At 45.3% G+C, this 6,265-nt stretch overlaps 1 pseudogene; it reads right to left on the bottom strand.

Moving 5' to 3' along the window:
• Window positions 1–995: 995 nt before the first annotated feature.
• Window positions 996–4,043, bottom strand: LOC123131606 (probable LRR receptor-like serine/threonine-protein kinase At4g36180; annotated as a pseudogene).
• Between the last annotated feature and the right edge of the window lie 2,222 nt (window positions 4,044–6,265).

The following is a 6,265-nucleotide window of genomic DNA, read 5'->3' as shown; positions in this document are numbered from 1 at the left end:
ACTGGCGCTATTGCTAGCCTTTTCCCTAGTAGTGTGTGGTTCCACTGATTGCCATATTTAGGATTTGGAAAATTATGTTCTTTTTTCAGCAACCACCATTGCAAGAATCGGTTTTAGTTAGAGATGTGTTGGTCTAATTTAATACAACAGAAAAAAGGAATCACTTATTTTCTCTATCCACCCGAGATTGACAATTATGGTTAGATAATGTAGAATGTGCTTGTGTTGGTTCAGTAAGTAATTGATAAGCTCTGGGAAATATATGAACAAGCATCACTGAATGCATAATGCTCCCTCCGTTTCTAAATATAAGACTTTTTAGAGATTCCAATACGGACTACATACAGATGTAGTCCGTATTGGAATCTCTGAAAGATCTTATATTTAGGAATGGTGGGAGTATATACTAGTGTAATGGAAGGAGGTTCTCATAACTCAATGGTAAATTTATACACCAAACCTCCGGTTTCACTTCTTTAGCTATAAATTTCAGATGTCATCTTGTCTAACAAAATAAAAAACCAAATACCCACCCTTCATTTCAAAATGGGGAGCCACGACAAAAACTGGTTACATGTGTGCCCTTGTATTGTATCCTACTCGTGTTGACCCCCTCAACAAGTATTGGACGCTCAGTTTTGGAGCCATATGAAACTTGGCTCAGCTGTAATGTGATGATTCCTAACTCTATAGAGATGGATGATCCCTCGCATTGTTAGTTCGTTTTGTTGTGCTTGATGGCTTTTAGTTCCCTCCTGCCAGCCCTCACTGAAAGCTTAAAAGTATAGTAGACTCACAAAACGTTCGTTTACGGATTACGAACTATCAACCGTAAAGGAACCAGATCGTAAAATTAAATAATGTGAGTTCATCATGACTCATAAGTACAATCCAATATAACAGTTACATGCATTAGACCAAAGTTCGTATTACAAGTCTACCGGTTAGAAAAGAACATATACTAGCACAAGCTGCTAATTGCTTCAGGACCTTTATTAATTTCAGACTTCAGTAGTAGGGCGAAGAAACATCTCCAGATTTGCATCATCGTATTGGCTGTCACACTTGAGTTGCTGGCGCCTTACGGTTTATCCCGCCCCAAGTAACAACCACAAACACATATGCCTTGTCATACAACTGGTCAAAGAGGTGGAAATAGGCAACTCTCCACATTTTCTTGAACAGTAGGGTGCAAAACACGACCCAGAGGCCAGCCACAAACCCAGACCCAAGTCCAAAGTAAAAGAACAACACAGGCTCGGAAACCTTCTGAATTTTCTGTTGATTGTTGTGCTCTGGTGAATTGTCTCTTGAGCATTTCCTTTCAAGAGGAGGGCCACACAGACCAATGTTGCCCTTATATATGGACTGGTTCTCCAAGTAGAGGGTGTCAAGTTGGCTTCCGGGTGGAATTTTTCCTGTAAGATTGTTATATGACAAGTCCAAGGAGCTTAAATAAGTCAAATCTGACAAGCTTGTTGGGATTTCACCAGAAAGGTTGTTCCTTGAGAGGTCCAGCGATTCAAGTGATTTCATAGCTCCAATCCTCCCTGGAATTTTTCCTCTCAATTGGTTAAATGAGAAGTTCAGATTCAACAGCCCACTGAGAGCGGTTATCCCATCTGGAATTTCACCTGTTAGGTTGTTGAGTGACAGGTCCATACTGACCACATCAAAAATTCCAGCACCATACTTAAGTTCCTGGCGCTTCATCACAATGGGCCGAACTTCTCTAAATTTACCCACACGGCCGGTGTACCATACAAACATGTCGACCCCAGGTTTCTTTGGATGTTTCTGGGTCATTGCTGTCAAATTTGACAAAGACCAGGGTATAACACCAGATATACTATTTCCTGCTAAACTCAATTGCCGAAGACGTTTAAGATTTGTGATGGTCACCGGAATATCTCCACAGAATAAATTGTGACTTAGCTGCAGAAAGCGCAAATATACCAAGTCTCCAGTCCATGATGGCAATGTTCCATAGAAATTATTCACCTAAAGATCTATGAATGCCAAACTCGAGTAGTTCTTCAGTGATGATGGGAACTTGCCAGAAAACTTATTGTGACTTAAGAGGAGGAAAGCCAAGTTAGGCTTTCGAGAACATCGAGGAAGTCCACCCATGAGAAGGTTGTTTGATAAATCCAAGACAAGCAGGTCCCACAACATACAAATAGATTCAGGAATATGCCCACTAAAGTAGTTGTAGGATAATGTCAATTCTACTAAGCCGGTAGCTCCAAACTCTGATGGCAGATGCCCTAACAAAGAATTGTGTGATAGACCCAGGTGCTCTAAGTTCTTTAGAGAAACCAAGTGTTCCTCCGTGATCACACCATCTAAATTATTATTGCTAAGGTCGAGTTGAGTCAAATTGCCGAGCAAACTGATCTTAGATGGGACATGCCCGGTGAGATGGTTCTTAGAAAGAGAAAGGTGCCTCAAACTAGTGCAATTCCCCAACCATGGCGGTATAACTCCAGTAATATTGTTGTCAGAAAGGTCGAGGACTTCTAATGTAGTACGACTCACTGTCTCTAGCTGTATAGGTCTAGTAAGATGGTTGCTCGAAAGAGAAAGATACCTCAAACTAGTGTAATTCCCCAACCCTGGTGGTATATCTCCGGTAAGAAGGTTGTTAGAAAGTGTAAGGTGATATAATTTGGTGCAGTTCTCTAATAATGGTGGTATAGATCCAGTAATGCTATTGTAAGAAAGGTCAAGGTACAGTAATCTAGTGCAAGTCTCTATCCCTAGTTGTATAGGTCCACTAAGTTTGTTATTGGAAAGATCAACCTCAATGCAATTTCTCAACCCTAGCGGTATAGCTCCAGTAAGAAGGTTGTTAGAAATATGAAGGCTTTCTAAACAAGGGAGATTCCCGACGCCTAGCGGTATAGCTCCAGTAAGAAGGTTGCTGGAAAGATGAAGGCTTTCTAAAGAAGACAGATGTGCCTAGTGGTATAGCTCCAGTAATGTTATTGTAAGAAAGGTCGAACAATAATAAGTTGGTTAAGTGCCCCATTCTGTTTGGCAGAATTCCAACCATATTGTTGCTTCTCAAGCTCAAGTACTGCAATCTATTGGGCGAACATCTTGGCAATTTATCTAGAAACTCTGTTATGTTTCCAGATGAGAGGCTTCCGTCAAGCGATAGGTCTTCCAAATCACAGAGATTTTTCAAGTCTACTGTCATTGTGGCTTCGTTACCCATGTTGCTCAATGCTAACTGTTGGAGGGATGTCATATTTGCGAGTGAGTCAAGAAATGGCCCACACATAGAGGTACCAGTAAGGTCAAGGTATTTGATACTCCAAAACCAACCGGAGGCGATTGGATGACCAAAGAAGTTGTAGGAGAGATCAAGGAAGTGAAGAGTTGTTAGGTTTAGGTGTGCGAGGGATTGGTTTGCACTTGAAAGCGAGCATGCAGAAAGATCAAGCAACTCCAAAGATGGAATCTTATTGACTCATATCAAGATGCACCAACAGAGGTAGACGGGTTAACCATGAGATGTCTGTTAAGACAATCCGTTTATTGAAATGTATGTTGGATAGGTCAAGGTATTCCAGCTTTGACAGGTTGCTAAGCTTAGGAGGCAAGAGAGCAGAGAAAGACATGCCGGATAGATCAAGATGCCTCAAGTTCTTTAAGGAACCCAAGAACTCTGGAACACGACCGTCAGGCCCACACAGTCGCGTCCAGTTGAGATTGAGGTACTCGAGATGCTCTAGAGAAAGCAAGGATGGACTTATCTTGCCGACCAAATATGTCCCACCAAGGTCGAGCTTGACGACATGACCGGTTGCGTTGTCGCAGGTGACGCCTGCCCATTGGCAACAATCTTGGCGCTCTTGTCGCCACGACTTGAGATAGTCGTAGGGGTCATCGCTGATGCCTTGATTGAAGGCCAGCAAAGCGTCCCTCTCGCGCCCTATGCAGCTTGGCTGGAGCCTGCCTGCGTGGGCGGCAAGGAAGAAGCTCCAGGTTGCCGCTGCCATAAGGAGCAAGACGAAGTTGGCAGGCGAGCGAGCCATGGTGGACTGGTGGTGGCAGTGATCGGTTGCTTGGTGCACTTATAAAGAGGGGGAGGGGCACGTAGGTAGAGTGGAGCTGCGGACGCGCGTGTGGATGGATGAGGTACGCGTTTTTCCGTGGTGGTGGCGATAGTGGGGTGGTGGCGGCTATAGTGTGTTGCACTTGAAAATGCATGGGCACGTACGTAGAGCAGAGCTGCGTATGTGTGGATGGATGAGGGTACTCGTTTTTTCATGGCAGATGTGTGGGCGCAGACGCGAGTCACCAGCCATTTGCCGGTCAAGATCGAAGTCGTCCTTCCTTTGACTGGTTCGTGGGCTGTTCCGTGGACATCCATGATGTAGCATGTGGTGTGTGTTGCTAGGAGATTAGTGCTATCGTACAGGTAGTGCAACGACCGGCGGATTAGAATCTGAAGTCACCGGTCGGCCACCGAGACTGCGTGTGTGGAGGTCGTTGGTCGTCTGCCCCGCCGTGGCTGCTACGTACAGGATTGCATCAAGGCTCACTGTCACGCATTTTTTTTTTTGATAAAGGGTGCTTTTATTATCTTAAAATGTAGCATCAAGCGATACAAAGCATTTAGAGTACCCACCCGGCCTCTGTATAACTAGGATGCACACAGTCAAACAACAAAAATCTGACAAGAGAGAAAAACCAAAAGCAAAAGCAAAGACGGACAATCCAAATCCTGCTTTAGGCAACAATATAAATACTCCCTCCATTCCACAATGTAGTGCGTCCACGCTTCTCAAGATCTAAGTTCGACCGTAAATTTAATCAACGAGACCGATTGCGGCGGGAGCTAAAATTATACCTCTGAATTCCGCAATCGGTCTCGTTGGTTAAATTTACGGTCGAATTTAGATCTCGGAAAGCGCGGACGCACTACATTTTGGAATAGAGGGAGTATATAATAGGACAAAAAGCTACCGGGCAACTCTGAGGCGCTAGCATCAAAGATGGTTGTCAAACCAAGTCTGCTCTGCAAGCATTCAGAATTCTTGCTCTTTACTCTAACCAAGGAGAATGAGTTCTTGCATGTTTTGAGAAGAAATCTCCAAATATTAACTCCTTGAACTTCATTTCTAAGTTTTTTTTCTTCCATTTCTTTGATTCCAGATATTTCAAAAACCCAAAATGATGATGTCCATACTCAGTCCATAGTAATTTGTTTGGGAGAATTTGGGAGGCTGGAAGGATCTCATCATGTACATACGATAGTTTTGTTCATAATAATAATGCACATCCACTTAGAGAAAGATGTCGGACAAATGACAGCTCACCACAAACTATTATTTAGCCAGGTCCATTCATAATGAACCTCGTTCAAAACGACAGCCGAGAGACAATACAATAGTTGGGCATATCTTGAACAAAATTTTACTGTTTAGGTTTGGGATGATCCCAAAATAGGTCTATTATGATTTCTTGAGCGAGTCTTGGTTGAACGTTAAAGATACTAAAGGTGAAGCTAGAGTTAACTACTTTTTGAGGTATTTGATGTAACCTATTGTTTGAGAAAAAGGGTTCCCCCGCTTTGTGTTACAAAGCAACCACCGAACATCCAACGATAGATGCTGCGGCCGCAGCACAAACAAGCCCAAAGAAAAAAGGAGAAGAAAGGAAGAGAAACAAATGCCAACAACGGCAGATCAACGAAACGAAGATGACCGGCGACCGCTGCACCCTCCGGAGAAGTACCACCACGTTCCCAGCACCCGAAGCGCCGCGTACCAAGCAACACCTTCAAGAAGGAGGCGACAACGACGCTGCTGCTACCCGGACTAGTCCTAGGGTTGCCCCCGGTACACGGGGGCAGTGAGGGTAGGGGTGTACCCGACGCCCTTCAGGAAGGTCCGGCGGCACCCACAGGCATCGCCGCATCGGGGCCGGACGAGCCGCCAGAGATTTCTCCCAACCCAAACCCCCACCACCACCCCAGACGAATCATAGTGCACCGCCCATCACGCCGCCCACCAGCATGTGCCACCACGGTCATCGAATCAACTTCGCCGTCTCCCTGAGGTCACCGACACGAGACCTGGAGGATGGGAGAAGGGACAGTGGCCTTGGGGGCATCCGCAACATCGCCGACGTGAGGGGACAACCACCACTGCCACCGCGGAGCCGACCGGACGCGCGGACAAGGGGCCTGCCAGGCACCGAGGTCCGGCCGGACCCAAAAGGGTCCGGACAGCCCCTGCCATCACGCAGCAGC

This window comes from Triticum aestivum, chromosome 6A (assembly GCF_018294505.1).
Source record: "Triticum aestivum cultivar Chinese Spring chromosome 6A, IWGSC CS RefSeq v2.1, whole genome shotgun sequence".
Classification (NCBI taxonomy): Eukaryota; Viridiplantae; Streptophyta; class Magnoliopsida; order Poales; family Poaceae; genus Triticum; species Triticum aestivum.
This window is presented reverse-complemented; position numbering and strand designations above follow the sequence as displayed.